General features: G+C 37.4%; 1 protein-coding gene across 3 annotated transcripts in view; it reads right to left on the reverse strand.

The window, feature by feature from the left end:
* ZFPM2 (zinc finger protein, FOG family member 2) overlaps nucleotides 1–17680 on the reverse strand; it is a 482004-nt gene that overhangs the window by 170723 nt on the left and 293601 nt on the right. The window lies entirely within an intron of this gene.

Below are 17680 nucleotides of genomic sequence, written 5' to 3' on the forward strand. Positions count from 1 at the left end.
ATAGGCAGGAAGTAGATTCTTCCCTAAAGACTCTAGAAGGAAATGCAACCTGCTGACAAATTGATTTTAGTCTGGTGAGACCCATACTGGACTTCTGATGTATAAAACTTTAACATAATACATTTGTGTTGTTGTAAGCCAGTAGTATTGTGGCCATTTGTTGTGGCAGCAATAGAAAACTAATACAAAAAACATTCAGATTTACTGACTTGCAGTTTAAAAAAATGACGTTTCTTATCAAATGTGCTCACAAGTGTCAAACAACTTTCCCTTAGCTGGAATAACACTAAATCTACATTGTTATTCCACAATTATCAGATATAGCTAATGTTCTTGCCTTAATGTATAAGAAAATACACCATGAAGACTAACAATTCCTGCTTTTATAACTGGGTATTTAAAACAATTTTATGATTCACTATTAACCTTACAGATAAGTGTGGCAGAAAAGACATGGCTGTTTTTGGATTAGATTAGAACCCCAATATATGCTAATGGCAGACTCTGCGACTGGAAAATCACTTAAACTTGAATGTCCTAAACTTCAGAGTATACATCTATAATGGGAATAATAATTTACACCTCAAAGGTTGTCTTATGAAGCAACCAGTAGCCCTTAGGTCACCACAGATGCACTCAAACTTTTGCTGAATGCCTACATAAATAAATGAATTAAAAATGTGCAATGACTCGCATGTTCATAGCAACATAATTCACAATAGCCAAGACATGGAAACAAGCTAAATGTCCATCATCAGATGAGTGGATTAAGAAGATGTGGTATGTATACACAATGGAATACCACTTAGCCATAAAAGAATGAAATAGTGTCTTTCGCAGCAAGATGGATGCAACTAGAGATTCTCATACTAAGTGAAGTTAGTCAGAAGGAGAAAGACACATATCATATGATATTACTTCTACATGGAACCTAAAATGTGGCACAAATGAACCTATCTACAAAACAGAAACAGACTCACAGACATAGAGAACAGATTTGTAGTTGCCAAGGAGAAGGTGAGAGAGAGTGGGATTGACAAGGAGTTTGGGGTTAGTCGATGCAAACTATTACATTTAGAATGGATAAACAATAAGGTCCTATACGAGGAACCACATCCAGTCTCTTGGGATAGACCGTGATGGGGGATGATATAAGAAAAAGAATGCATATATATGTATGATTGGGTCACTTTGCTGTACAGCAGAAATTGGCACAGCATTGTAAATCAACTATACCCTAATAAAATTTAAAAAAAAATTTGCCAAAAGCATTTCTGGAATCCCTGTTTCTCAGACGTTAAGACAAAAACTCTTTATGATACAGTTTAAAGGTGGCAGTAGTCATTAGTGCAAATGATTATTTCCAACTCTCTACTTTCTAGGTTTCTTTTCTTTTATTTATTTATTTATTTTAGTGCCTGACGCATGGCATATGGAGGTTCCCAGGCTAGGGGTGGAATTGGAGCTGTAACCACTGGCCTACATTATAGTCACAGCAACACATGATCCAAGCCATTCTGTGGCCTACACCACAGCTCACGGCAACGCCAGATCTTCAACCCACTGAGCAAGGCCAGGGATTGAACCCGTGTCCTCGTGGATACTAGCTGGGTTTGTTAACCACTGAGCCAGGACGGGAACTCCCTCTAGGTCTCTTTTAAAGTTAAGGATGGGAACAAGACTTCATTTCACCAATGAAACTGAATAGGAAGTGACTCATGTCACTTCTACACAGAAGGTATGAGACTAATGGACAATCTCTCCTGGCATTTGCTGAAGCGACCGTCAAAGCCTGTAAAAGAGGTAGGCTTCCTAACCGTAGTGTCCATGTAGCATGAGAAAGCAAGCAACATTTTTTTATGCATAAGGTTGCTGCAATATTAGGGCTGCTTGCAACCTCAGGAAAACCCAGCTTATCCTCACTTATACAAAGGTTTTTGTTTTGTTTTGTTTTGTCTGTATTGAAATAACCCATGGGTTTCTATAGGTTAAAGTTTGTCCTTTATCTATATCTAGGCATTCTCTTTCAGTAATAAATCAATTCAAGGTATATAACAGGAGCCTGGATTTCAGTTAAGCTGGAATATTTTAGAAAGAAAAAGAAATAGTGTGCACTTTTGAGGTTCCACATTGTAAGTTAAAAAAAAAAAAAAAAAACTATCTGCTCTCCTGGACACTGTTTGAACCTAGAGTTTCATGCTTAGACAGCCTACAACTAGACAAACTTGACAAGGACAAAATGGGTCAAACGTGTCATTTCTTAGGAATAATTAGAATCATCTAATGTGGATAAAAGAGGTCAAACTAGCATCCACTTCTCACTAACCTTTGGAGTTACTGGACCGACAAAGGAGGAAGCCTTCAATAAATGTTTATACTCAAGCCAAAAGGTTAATGGAGATAAAAGTAGGCAGCCCAAAGGTAAAGAATAGAGGATAATTCTAACCCAAGAAACTGGTGACATAATGCTGTCTTAGGGATTCCAAATTCTGCTAGAAATATTTGTTGAAGATTTCCAAACTGAGGCGGACAAAGAGTTAGAAGTCTGAGGAAAATCTGACCCATGAGAAGAGCCTGACATTACAGCCTTTTAAAGAAAATATAGAAATGGCATTTGATGGGAAAATTGGCCTCCACTGACTTTAGTTTGGGAAGTATAACAAAATCTTATTAGAGAATCCCAAGCCAATGCCATGAGATGTACGTACTCTGATGCTGATGAAAGTTCTGCCGGTGTGCTGTTTCCCATAACTGAGTAATAGGTGAAAAGGGTTGGGTGTGTTTAACAAAATTCAGAGCTCTTATAACAATTCATAGCTGTTTCTTTTCTCTCAGCTATAAAAATATATGTGATAGCAGGTATCAGAGAATTTCCAAATTACTGTAGACATTAGATTTATATAGTTAGAACCAGAAACACAGACATATATTCCCAGCCCTTTGGAATACGATACCACCACCACTGCCAGTCTCTCAGAGCTGAATTATTCTCTACATCTAAGTGGGGGGAAAAAAAAGATACTGTATGTGATTTGACCTTGTACTTCCACAGGGAAAATTTTACATAGTTAAAAGTTGCAGTTAATGTAGCCAGGCAGGTCTCCGCACCAGAATTAAATTCAAATTCAATATGACAGTTGTGAAAACATCGTATCCCTCTCCTTTTAACCGTGTGAAGTCTCTAGCAACCGTGAGCTTGAATTTATTTATTTATTTATTTATTTATTTTTGTCTTTTTGCTATTTCTTGGGCCGCTCCTGCGGCATATGGAGTTTCCCAGGCTAGGGGTCTAATCGGAGCTGTAGCTGCCAGCCTATGCCAGAACCACAGCAACGCGGGATCCGAGCCGCGTCTGCAACCTACACCACAGCTCACAGTAATGCTGGATCGTTAACCCACTGAGCAAGGGCAGGGATCGAACCCGCAACCTCATGGTTCCTAGTCGGATTCGTTAACCACTGCGCCACGACGGGAACTCCCGTGAGCTTGAATTTAAAAATTCCCTTCACCAACAGCCTATTCAATGGAGGCATGATAACTTAAAATCTTGGACTACCTGGAGTGGTGAGAGATGTCAAGCAAAGATTTAAGACCCTCCACAATTGTATCTTCAGTAATTCTGGGTATGTTGTATAACCTCAACATTACTGATTTGACTAGAACTATAAAACTTTTAGTATGATGGTTTCCACCTAATAAAACTGTGCTTTTTACTAAATATCCTTTAAAAAGTTATACAGGACACTGTATGAATGTTTGATCTTAATGATATTAGGTAACGTTTTGTGGTTTTTTTGTTTTTGTTTTTTGTCTTTTTGCCTTTTCTAGGGCCACTCCCGTGGCATATGGAGGTTCTCAGGCTAGGGGCTGAATCAGACCTGCAGCCACCAGCCTACGCCAGAGCCACAGCAATGCAGGATCCAAGCCATGTCTGCAACCTACACCACAGCTCATGGCAATGCTGGATCGCTAACCCACTGAGCAAGGGCAGGGATCAACCCCGCAACCTCATGGTTCCCAGTCGGATTTGTTAACCATTGCATCACGATGGGAACTCCAAGATTTTTTTTTTCTTTGAGAAAATAAGAGTATCATTTTAAATGATACAGAATCACTGTACTCCATGTGATCCCAAAGGGTCAAGTTGTTTGTGTGACACAGAAACAGTTTCTCAGAGGTAATATCCGAATAATCTTCATGACGAATTAATGGCAGACATCGTTCAACAGGATTATGTATGTCGGGTGCTTCCGTTAGAATCATATGCTTCCATTTAAAATAGAATAAAACAGCTACTAAGCCACACTGGGATATCAATTGACTGAGAAGTGCAGTCTTCCTTTTATTTGCTGTGTCTGAAAGCAAGGAATGTGTGTTTGTGTTTTGTACAAAAAAAGATTTAAACAAGTAACTTTAAGAACTTTCAAACTCATACCAAGTGTTTGACCTACAGAAACTATTTAAGAAATAACAAAATGACTTACTAAAAGATTATCAAATTTGCACTGCATGAAAAAAATCTGGTGTGCTAGACACATTGTCAAACTCAAGCTCAAAGAAATTAAGCATAGTCCAAAATTAGAAAATACATGAAAAGTCTAAGTGGGAAGAACATCACTAATGTGCCATAATAAGAACCACTGGTTCCCTGGTGGCCTAGTGGTCATGGATTTGGTGCTGTCATTGCTGTGGTAGGGCTTCAGTCCCTGGTCTGGGAATTTCCACATGCTGCGGGCACAACCAAAAGATAAATAAAATTAGAAAAAAAGAATTAGATGCTGATAAAGGGAAAGTTAAAAAAAAATAAAACAAGAACCACTACACTACACTATTAGGCACAGGACAAATTAATGAATGGAAATCCCAGGTCAGTTTCATTAGAATAGTGCTTTTCTCGAGCACAGGTCTATAAAATAGCATTTAAGTACAGCACCAGAGTGAAATTCCAGAGAACTTCTTCTAACAAATGTCTTCAAGTTCACTGTGGTATGTGGGATCTCAAACACGATAAGAGATTTTTCAAAAACAAAATGAGTGTGAAAGAAAATGATAGAATTCTTGGCTACTATATCCATACTCCTTATGTCAAAGACAGTTTTATCTCTAGGAACCAAAAATTTAAATAATCATTATCTCTGAGGTATATTTGCTTTTAGTTCTCAAAATGGTTGAAACATATTATCTTAACATGAGTCACTGCTTAAATATAGAAATCTTCATATAAGAAATAATGATCTTTTAGGGAAGGGAACACAAATAGTCCCATACATCCAGGTCGTCAAAACAATGTCTTTCCTTTCCAAATAAAAAGAATCATTTCATGATATTTTGGACAATAATATAAAATCATTACCTAAGAGTACTCACACTAAAGAAGCAGATATTTCATTTTCAAATGGGAAGAATCTTTAAATGAGTAATAAACATCTAAGTTATCCAGATATTTATTATACTTTCATTTTTCAAAAAAAAAAAAGAATAGACTCATTTCTCTTTTCCTTTTGCCAACTGCACTCCCACAGTCTCATCTGTTCTCCACATACGTTTGGCTCCAAAGGGGAACTACTCCCTCCAAGCTGGCAGCCATTAACTTCAACCTTTTATTTTATACGGCTCTGAAAGTCACAGAGTGTTTAAGGAGTGTTGTTTTGCTCCTGGCAGAATTTCTGGGCTTGCACATAGTGCAATGTGCAGAAGAGTGTCAGCGCCGAAAACCTTGGGAAGGGAAAAGGAAATTGCTCTAGAGAAGCCCTCCTCAGATGAGGCTGTGGCAGAAACCTGCGGTGGGTTCAGGGACCCGGAAAGCCAGCTGTGGTCCCAGCTGTGTGACCCGGGGCCAATCATTTAACCTCTCCAGGTCTCATCTTCCTCCTCTGTAACATGAGCTCATATATCCTTACAGCTTGACAATAATACCATTATGAGCCTTCCCACTATAGAATTTTTTGTCAAATCTAAACTCAAATCTTGAGTGTGGGGAAGACGATAAATATGAAAATTCTACACACGGGGCTTATACTTAACTTAAGGAAATGTGCCTATTTTTACTGGTGAAGTGGTAAATGAAGCCTTTCGGATTTATCTTATTTGGGTATTTTAACAGCAAAGAAGACGGTGTGGTCAGAGAAGGAGGGGTGGTGAAAATAAAAATGTTGGTATAAAGAATCTAGAGAGTGTGCAATAGCTCTATAGACACATTCAGCTATCAAGGACCTAAATACTAAAGTGTATTCAGTAGAGAATTTTTGAGAATTACCCCAAAGGCATCCTGCGGAGGAGAGAAAAAGCTCTATCCTGCACAAAGTCATCCTCAGATACTGAGATACATGACCTCTTCATGCATTAATCCACTGCAATATGGAATGAATCTTTTGGCCACCTTTTAGACTGTCTCTTTATTATTATTGTTTTAGCCAATCTTAACTTCAGGCAAAAAATGAAAACAGCATTCCTGATATGAATAATATAGTAAAAGTTAGAAACAAATATAAAGGTTTTTTTCTTTCATTACATGTTGCTTTCATGATTTGCCCTTTCTTCCCTCTATGACCATAACTTATTAAGAACTCATCTATGTTTTTAACATAAAATATACCTGATAATATGATATTCAAATGTGATTGCAAAGAGTTTATAGCATTTTCCCCTCCAAAGAGAAAAAAAATGGAATTGTTGAACTATATACTAAGTGCTATGATAAATATAGTACCCTTTAGGAAGACAGATTTTTATGAAACAAGTTATTGAAGGTTGGGTGTAAAAAATTAAAAAAGCTTTGCAAACTAGTTGGCAGAAGTGTGAAGGGGATACTGAGTCAAGCTGAGCAAAGATTATCTAATCTGTGAAACACTTTAATTACACAAATATTACAAACACCTAAATGAAAGACCCTGACCATGAGAACGGTTTTCAATATTTTTTTCCCAAATTAGCAGATGCAAAAGAACTACACTATTTCCCCACTTTCAGACAATAAATGTCAAGTGCTCATCACTGGGGGTTGGCCATTCCTTCTGGAATCAGCTGCCTTGACTTCCATGGGGAAAAACTATGAACTCCAACCAATGAAACAGATTCACCTTCATATGCGCCCATCCAGGGGACTTTGTCAGCGTGGAAATCAGTCTGGGACAACTAGAGATGCAAGCTATGAAGTCAGAACCAAATGAGATAAACCTTTATGAATCCTGCCTCTGGACACATTCCTCAAACCATGTTCTTTATAGAAGGAATAGAAATATGCATATAAGCATCAATGAGTTCAAACACCAGGATAAATTCTGCATTTGACTGTGAATGACATTAAAATTTGCAACAAGTTAGCTTACACTCTTCAGATATGTTTTTTGCCACATAAATGATACAACCTTACTTATAAAATCATTCCAATTACTAATCACTGATCAGAATTTTAAAAAATCTTTCTCCGCCCTTTCTATTTTGAGAGACTTATTTAGGTCATTCTGCTTTTAAAGTCATCCCTTTATATCTTATTAGAAACTGAGTATATTCATTATTCATTCAATAAACATTTATTAGATATCTATTATATAGAAAACACTAAGAAAAAGAGATAAAAATGAGTTTCATGTCCTCTAGAGGCTCACAATGTATCAACATTAAAAATATCTAAATGATATACATAGATTATTTAAATCAATAGTAATAATCAATCTCATGATATTTTAAGTATATGTCTCATACATTTAGGAGCTGCAATGCAAATTTAACGGTGCATGAACAAAACGAAGGTATAGCAATATATCAGAAGTGGTTAATAGACTCATATTTAGGGGTCTTTATGAGAATTTAGGACTCTAACTTAATTTAAAAGTTAAAAACACTGATGCTTTCGTCAATATGGATAGAAGGTCTATCAAATACGTCTCTCTCTTTTTTTTTTTTTTTTTTAATGGCTGCATCTGTGGCATATGGAAGTTCCTAGGCCAGGGACTGAATCTGAGATGCATCTGCAACCAATGCCACAGCTGCAGTGACACCAGATCCTTTAACCCACCGCACTGGACCAAGGCTTCAACCCGCGCCTCCTCAGCTACCCAAGCAGTGGCAGTGGGATTCTTAACCCACTGTGCCATGGCGGGAACTCCAATAATTTATATTTTAAAAAATTACATTTAAATCCTAATCATAAAGTGTTTTATATACACATTTAGGGTTAAGCCATGCATATCCACTTCTATAAGCATGAGTTTATTATTCACACACTTATTTATTCTTACTGCTAAAGTATATCATGAACATATACTGGAAAAATATATTGAAAAATATTTCAAAAAAGGAAATATTTGGGAAATATTAGATGAATTATTTATATACTATTTTAAGTGTATACTCATTATCTCACTTCACATGCTTTATTAATAGTCAGGCATGGTTTAAAAACTTGTACTTTGGTGACAAGCTGATTGAATTTTTGTTTTTGGTCTTTTTTTTTTTGCCTTTTCTAGGTCCACACCCGCGGCATATGGAGGTTCCCAGGCTAGGGGTCTAATTGGAGCTGTAGCTGCCAAGCCTACACCAGAGCCACAGCAAAGCGGGATCCGAGCTGCATCTGCAACCTACACCACAGCTCACGGCAATGCCAGATCCTTAACCCACTGAGTAAGGCCAGGGATCAAACCCACAACCTTGGTTCTTAGTTAGATTCGTTAACCACTGAGCCACGACAGGAACTCCAGCTGATTGAATTTAAATCGCATCTCCAACACTTAGTAGCTATAAAATCTTGGGCAAGTTATTTGGGTCCTGTGTCTCAGTTCCTTCATCTCTAACATGAGTATAATTATAGCATGGGTTTATTTTGAATATGAACTGAGTTAATGTTTAATGGGCTCAAAGCAGTACCAGTATGTTATTCTATGAAAGTGGCTAATAGTTTGAATATTCCTAAAGAAATATGTCTGCATAGAAAGGCAGAATTCCCAGTAAAACAAGAATTTTGGCTGGGTGGAAAAGTGATACATTGCCCCAATATATGACTGATAACATTTTGTTAGGCATTAATTGTGTGCTAAAGTTCTAGATGCTACATTAATTTATAAACTGATTTTTTACAACAATTTTATGAAAAAGATGTCATTATGCCCACTTTGTATAAGCAAAAACTGAGCCTCTAAAATGTTAAATAATTTTTCTAAATTCACATCTCTAGAAACTGCCTTAATCACGAACTGCCTCCTACTTACCTCTTTGCAAATCTATAAGAAACTCAATTATTTCCATGGTGTTAGAGCAATAAGAACCTTCCTAGGAATTGTGTTAAATATCAATTCTTCATATCCATGAAAACTAGTTTAAATGATCTTCCATGAGTCAGTGGTTAGCAGTTTCTGTTTTACATTATGCATGATTCCTAGCTGCACTTTGTATAAGCTAATTGCATGGTGCCTCATTAATAATCTTCAGGGTTTTTTGAGCTGTGAAATTTATAGCTTTGTAGTGAATTATTTCTCACATTTGCACAGTTTTGGAGTTTGAAAGTCTACTTGAGATACTAAATATCAATATTAGGCATCAGGTAGGTATAAGGGGGATAGAATTTAACATAGCCTAGTTAGGACACAAAAATGATTGAAAGGCAAGTTATACTTTTCAATATTCTTAATTTTATGACTATAGATATTTTGGTACCTGTAGAAATGATTATAGATTTGAATGGTTGAAAAAACATGAAAAGTTTCCAATCATAAGCAGAAATTCATGATGAGATCCAAGATGTCATTTAGCTAAAACTCACTCAATTCAGTAATGACTGAGCAAGAGTAAATGAAGAATAGACTTTCCTGGTGTTCACTTGGCCAAGAGGCATAGTAGGGCCTCAAGGCAATCTTGATGATGAGACATCAGCATGCAATCTGGGCTGCAAGGTAGTACAGCAACCCTTCATGCCTGACAGGTCAATTCTACTCTTTGGAACCTCTGAATGCAGCCACTAAAGGAATCTAAACTGCCTCATGAAGTCTTGGCTCACTGATGGAGGATTCTCTACTTAAACTGTCTCAGTCTGAGTTTAGTTAGCATGTTCCTTCGCTTAAATTTGATCAAATACAGAGCAGTTTTATTGGCCTGCTGAAGTTCAAGGTCACACCAGGAAATCAAAAGAAAGACTCAGTGAAAAGCATAGGGTAGAAATATTGTAGAGGTGGGAAAAGGGAGTTGTTTTTTGGACTCGGTGGGTCTGAAACCAAAAAGTTCACTTGTAATTCAAATACGATTTATGGCACAGTCACGGCAATGTTCTTCCACAATGTGATTAGCACAGTGAGGGAAAAAAAGTAGCACCTTTAGTTTGTGTACTTGTCAACTAAACAGAGAGGCACACAGTGTCTAAAAGCATGGACTCTAGAGTCAGAGGGCTTAGCTTAAATTAGATCTAAGTTTTGCTGCTCATCTATGGTGTGATCCAGATCAAGTAGCTCCACTTCTCTGTGCATCAGTTTCCTCACCTGTGAAATGGGAATAATAATACCTCATGGTGCTGTTGTGAAGATGAAATGAATCAATACTTGTAAATCACTTAGACTGACACTTGACAAACACTAACAGTGTCCATTTATAATCATTTTGCACATTGATTTGAGAAAAAGGGGAAAATTTATGAAATAGTTCAATATCTGTGAAAAGTCCTGGTCCTACCTAATTTATTCTATTCAGGCATCAACAGAATGATCAATGTAGCATGGATATAAATGTGTAAGAGATTTTACTACTTTAATGAATCTTTTTACTTTTTACCCACTTAATAGACTGGCTAGTGGGGAGATAACTTCACTACTTCTAGCACAATGAAAATCTTTTAATGGCAACTCAATGTTAGTGGAATAAAATCTTACCTTTCATGATGAAAAGCTCTACTTATGGGCCATAAAATAATTTATTCTTGTTTAAATTACTTGAAATTTCTTGCCTAGAGTTTTCACTAGTACCTTACATGATCTAAAACTTTGCTTATTGGTTATTTGGGAAGTGGTTTGCAAAGGTTCTGGACATTGAGTTTTTAATTATGCCATTCCTCTGTCTTGGGCTTTAAATTGGGAATCCCAAGCTAGTCCAAAACTTAGAATGTGAAATGTTTTTTTACATTGTATGCTGGAATAAAGCCTTAAAATTAAATAGTTATCTTAAGTATTCTTTAATTTTTAATATGTTGTCTCATTTGTCATTTACAATCAAATCAAACCAACCAAACACAAAGCAAAATCCCTCCTCATTACAAAGACTATGGCCTTTTCCATACTAGTTCCTATTTCACGCCAGTCGTATATATTTTTTTAAAAAATGATCTAGAAATTTGCTAAACCTAGATTTGGGTCAAACACTGTCACTAAGGGCTTGGATTGCCTTATTCAAAACACATCACTTTCCTGGGCCCCTTTTTTCATTTGTAAAGGGAAAGAACAGGACTCTTGAACTTGTAGGGCACCTCTGGCTCTAGGATTTCATGAAACAGACTTATGTTACTCAGCCTTTTAAAATCTATGCTATCCTTTCTGGATGGTAAAAAACACATTTATTATCTCCTCAACATTTAGACATTTAAATAAGTACATAAGCATGGTGGCTATACACATATTAAAGAAATGACATGTTGGTGTCCCATCCACTAGGAGCAAAGAGAGTTCCTTCAAAAATGCACATGTAATGTGTCCTCTTTAATGAGGTTCATCTCCCATTACTGTGATAATCACAAAACAACATTAATTCACACTGATATGGACTGTCCCTAATTCAACTCTGCAGAAAGAAGCTAAACTACAAACTCAAATGTAATTTGCTCTGCCCCCTTGACTTATGCAGCGCAAAATGCCTTAATTTACTACTCTGTCTTCCTTGTCTTTTGAGATGTACGCCCAGATAAAGCAATAGCTTGAGCAAATATTTCTATATTGTGCTATTACTGACTAACCCGAGTCCCAGTTTTTGAAGACCAAGACTATAAGAATTTTTTTTTTTATCAAATGAGATTTGCTACTATCCCTCACAGTGTTAATATAAAGCATCCTTACTTCCATGACCGCTCGGTGAATACTTTACAAACATTATTAATAAGGGTACAACAGAGAAGACACACAAACCAGCTTACTTTTGGCTAAAATCATAATGTTCTGCCAGAGATAGAAGAAAGTTTGGTAGTTTTGCACTAGACCAGTTTAAGATACACCAGAGAAAACTCAAAGATAAGACCAGTTGATGGTAAAATCTCAAGCATGAGAAATGATATTATGTCTTTACTGATTACATATAATACTAAATGTGGATTATACATAAACTAGAGAATTAAAAAAATCCTTCTCATTTAATTAGGGTGTATAGACTAAACCTACAAAACCAAACCAAATTATCTTGTAGTTTTCCCATATTAAAAGCAAAGATTTGGAGAGGGGAAGGGGGAGGAGAAAGGGAAGGGAGTGAAACTAGTGATAAAAACGAAGGGTCCAGTGGGACTGGAGCATATAGAGTCCGCGTTCCAATAAGACTCAACAAACAGCTCTGATCAGAATCTAAGTGATGGGAAACAGCCTGTAGCTTCGAGATTAGCTGCTTCACACTATTTCTGAGTTAAGCCAGCACAAATAACATCATGAATGCATAATTATAATTATGCATTTGAGTATGCATAATGATCTTTAAATCGGTAAACAAAGAAAAGGCATCAGAATTTCTCAGCTATTTTAGGTATACTGTTACAGAAGACAAAATAGGACTCAGATTTTAAAGAGGGGTGACTCTTGCTGGAACTTTGTAACACAAAATTTGCAAACTTGAGGAAATTACTGATGAACCTGCATTTCTTCAAAAGTCCCATTTAAGAAATTCCACATGAACAACTTTAGTCAAAGACACAGAATAGAGTATTTCAAACATATGAAGCAAACACTCAGGAATGCCTACATTTAAAATACTCCAGCTTAGAGACAGAAATAATAAGAAAGTAACATCCTGGACTTCTAATATTGTCTAATAAAATAACACACGCCCCTGGAATTGTTTGGAAAATATGATAAACTGTGATTGGCTAATACAAAATATTTTTTAAAAATCTGAAAGATCCGTTGAAGAGAATTAACAGCAAGTGGGGAATCTTTTTTTCTTTTTTTTCCAAATTGCTAAATTCCAAAAATCTAACCACAAGAATTTCTAACCTGAATGTGTTCAGATTTGATATAAAACCACTTCCTTTCAGTTTTCCAAATGAAGATGGAACTCCACTTTAAAGGCAATATTCCTTCAACTTTGTAAGGCAGTTATGTCATGTATCAGCCTTCTATTTTGGGGGGAGAAATTTTTTGATATTCTGGAACCCTAATCTTTTCTCACGGTACTATTTTTACTGCTCTGCTCTGGAACTTGGCCAAGTTCTCCTTATTCCTCTTAACAGAGCCTTAAACTGAATGCCCGTATCTTAACAAGGGTGTTGATAAACCTGGAAGTTAATGGGATCTATGGGAACTTCGTCCACGTATGGGGTTCAGAGACTAAGGATGAGCATTTATTCTTTTTGCATGAAATAAAAATGATGTCAAAAATTATCTGGAACCCCTTTCATCTTTTTTATTAAAATCTTTTTAGGACGGCACCCATGGCTTATGGAGGTTCCCAGGCTAGGGTTCCAATTCCAGTCAGAACTATAGCCACCGGCTTACACCACAGCCACAGCAAAGTCAGATCTGAGCTGCGTCTTTGACCTACACCTCAGCTCAAGGCAATGCTAGATTCTTAACCCACTGAGCAAGGCCAGGGATTGAATCCGTGTCCTCATGGATACTAGTCAGATTTGTCTTCACCGAGCCACAATGGGAACTCCTCCTTTCATCTTTCACTTTTTTCTTGCCCTTCCTTCCCACCACAATTCAGAGAAACTATCCAATATTCTTTATCAAAGTTGTCTTTTCACTGCTGGTTCTGAACATCACGTTTATTATTTTCTTCACCTAAAATTCTTCTATCTTCAAATCCATCAGCTTTTGATCCATAATATTTTGATATTTACTTCAATAACAATTATTCACATTGTTTTTTGTTTTTTTTTCCATTTCTTGGGCCGCTCCTGCGGCGTATGGAGGTTCCCAGGCTAGGGGTCTAATCAGAGCTGTAGCTGCTGGCCTACGCCACAGCCACAGGAACGCGAGATCCGAGCCACATCTGCGACCTACACCACAGCTCACAGCAATGCTGGATCGTTAACCCACTGAGCAAGGGCAGGGATCGAACCCACAACCTCATGGTTCCTAGTCAGATTCGTTAACCACTGCGCCACAATGGGAACTCCTATTCACATTGTTTCTAACCACTTTATCCTGTGTTGTTTTATGTTTCCCCACTGCTCCCTCATCTTTTCCTTTCCCTTTCCACTCTTTCCCCATCTCTCTCCCCACTTCCAGTAGTGTTTACTTTGTCCAAGTATAAAATTTTGTAGCATGGTAGCATCCTTACTGACCTCAGTCATCAGGGGCCTGCGTTGACAACTGATCAGTTGAAAATCTCAAACTAAATCACACAATCACCTCTTGGGCCTGACATTAATTTTTCGTACATATATGGTTCTGCCTACTGAAATTACCCTAACTCTATTTCAGTTAAACCAAACAGTCAGCAGGTACACCGGATGACCTACAATGGATCATGGCAATCCTGAGTGTAGGGAGGATGACAAGAGGCATTGATTTTGAAAACGTCTGCAAGATGTTATTTTGGACTGTGGAGAAAAAAACTTTCTAGAATCAGGTGGGGTGGGGGTAGGCAGGCATTAAAAACTTCCCCAGGCAATGAGTGACTCGGTTGGAGAATTAGGAGAAGAGAAATAATTGTAAAAGTGACTTGGATACCGAGGAAGGAGTTTTGAGACGGTGATGGAAGACAATTCTGTCAAATAAGTGGGTGATAATCCAAGTTTCAGCCATGAATTTGGAAGAATGCTAGGAAAATGATCCTTTTTGAACTTTTCACTATTTCCCCCAGGAAAATGAACATTATCTTATTTTTTTCAGCTTAGGGGAACATCTGTCTTTTTGACTATATCCTGGTTCACATCCTAAAATGTTACAGACACACAGACAATTTAAATACATAGTGACCCTGGAGAGAGAGAAAGAGGGAGGGCATAGGACACAGGAAAGTTCACAGACTTTCTAATAAAGAGCCAAGTCTAAATATATTACTAGACATTTGAAAAATTCTTCCATTCTCCAACCAAATATTTATAGCTTGTTTTCTGTCAACGATCTTGTTTTATTTTTCAGTATTGGTTGGAATGACATTATTATGTTGGAAATATTAGAGGACTGCACTGAAGACATTCCTTAATCAAACCAGGAAAAAATTAGTGTGAGATGATTAAATACAAGAAGTCCAAGTTATAAATGGAGTATAACAGTTCATTCGAAAATGCACATTTGGAACTCAAAAGTACATTTTTCATCTTCACTGGTGTTTCTCACACCAGAGGCTCCAGTCCTCTTTGGGTCTTCATTATTTATGGGCATTTTTTTTTTTTTCAGTTTGATGTTTTCATTTTGATCCCAATATAACAACTACAGCAACAAATATATGTTTTATCTTACAATGGCAAATCATTTGTCTTTATAGTAAAAATTACATTTGAAATAAATAGGATATATTTATTTAACTTGGGGGTTTTCTTCTTATAAATTTGTATATTTATTATTATTTTTTAATTTAACTCGGAGTTTTTCAAATGGCAGTCTGTAAGTCCTTAGAAAACCTTGACACTATTGAATTGTGTTTTCTCCAAAAAGAATCTAACTCAAACTGAGCAAAGAATTGGCACAGACCCAATACTGCAAGTGGTAAAGTTTCAAGGTTAGATTACAAGTAAGTTATTTAGCTCTTAATCTAGCTATATATTAGGTATAAATTCCTGTGTCCAGGAAAAGGGTCATTTGTGAGAGGAAGGATAGAAAGGGAGGGAGGGTGTTTCCTTATCTTTCTCTGGCCACAGGAAAAATGTTAATAGGATTTGTTTTCTTCTGCCTTCTCCCTTCTAGGTTCTCGTCTCCCAGATTCTGAAATCACTCTCTCCTAATCCTTGGAGTTCTCTGAGTGCATCCACTCCCCAACAACGTGCCAACGTGCCTTTCCTTGCAGTACAAGCGTCCTATCTCACAAAATGCACCAAAATGGCCATCCTTCTCTCTTTTACCATGAAGCAAACACTTCCACTAATTCCGTGGAGTGGCTCTCAGAGGAAAGCAATCTGACTGAATTAACTGATAGTAAGGTAGGAATGATTGCTGTGTCACTGATGACACAGTGACAAGCGATTCCTGCTTTTCACACCCCCGCTCTCCCCGTTCCAAATCTGAGTAAATGGAGTCTAAGTTTTTGTTGGTTTGTGCATTTTGTTTTAAAATTTCTCCCGTGGCTCTCCTGGCTAAATATTTGATACTGGCAGGATGGCAAAGGTAAAACTTTGGGTGTTTTAAAGTTAACATAATCAGCAAAAGTAAGTCAGAAGCTGTCTGTAAATAATGCATAAATTCAGTGGCTGCCGAAGCCTGACATACTGACTTTTGAGATGTTTTGAGCAGGCTCATTGGTTACCAAGTTACTACCGGGCACAGATGTGCTCCTAAGAATTGTGTTCGTCTTGTTTCAGAGACTAATTTCTGAAAGCGCTGAACTCTGGTAGTTCTTTGTATCATGGTTTCACTACAGACCGCTTGTCACTAATTGGCAGCAGCTGCTCCAGACAGACCTGGTCTTGGGAAAGAGGCTGAATGCTCTTCTCTGCCCTTAGGAAATCTGTCTCTCCAGGTGAGGTTTGAGGCCATGGGCAGAGCCGCATGTCAAGTTTGTTTTTCTGCTATTCGACCAATGCACAAATTAAGGACTTCAACATTTTAGTGTCACTAGTCTGTTCTTTCAGATATTCTGAAAACAAGTACTTTTCAAGCCTGATTTTCTTTTCGATTCCCCACCGAAGGGCCACATAGCACTTAATCCGCCATAGACACAGATGCATCTCTGCGAACTTGAGACAACTGGGCATAAAAAACGAGGCTGATGTTCAGTTTCTCCTAGCATTGTTAGCTGGTTGGTATTTGCTGGATCCAGATTCACTCTTAAAAGTAGGGAATAGAGATTCGTTCTCACTAAAAATTTAAGCAAAAGACACTGACCTTCATTATTTTAACTTTCCAAGGAGCCTTGTCGCCCATCGTGTTCCAACATCAGTAATTACCCAGAATGCCAGACCACCAGTGACATCATTTTCAATGTTTTTGCTCTTCTTTACAATATTATAAAAATGAATCTTATTCTGTTTTTAATCACAAGCCTTATCCAGCAATCAAGGCAGGTATATAATAAACTAAGCTACTCTGTAAATCTAAACATTCCCTACAAATGGAAAAGATACAGCCTGGGCTCCCTGATTGTTACTAAGGCGACTATCTAAAATGAAAATCTGATTAACCCTTTTGCTGCCTTGAACTACCCATGTACCACGTTAGCTGACTTCCCTGCACTTATCTCTCCCTTTTTCCCCTCAAGAAATTCATAATTGCATTGCTCCAGAGTAGTTATGCTCTGGTTATCCTATCTGAGTGGACTGTGATGGGTGGTAGTCCCATCTGGACAGCCGAGCGGGGTGGCTGCCTCACCATGAGGAAACAGACCTTGAAACAGACCTTAAAACAGA

The sequence above is a fragment of the Phacochoerus africanus genome, chromosome 6, assembly GCF_016906955.1.
Source record: "Phacochoerus africanus isolate WHEZ1 chromosome 6, ROS_Pafr_v1, whole genome shotgun sequence".
In the NCBI taxonomy this organism is placed as follows: domain Eukaryota; kingdom Metazoa; phylum Chordata; class Mammalia; order Artiodactyla; family Suidae; genus Phacochoerus; species Phacochoerus africanus.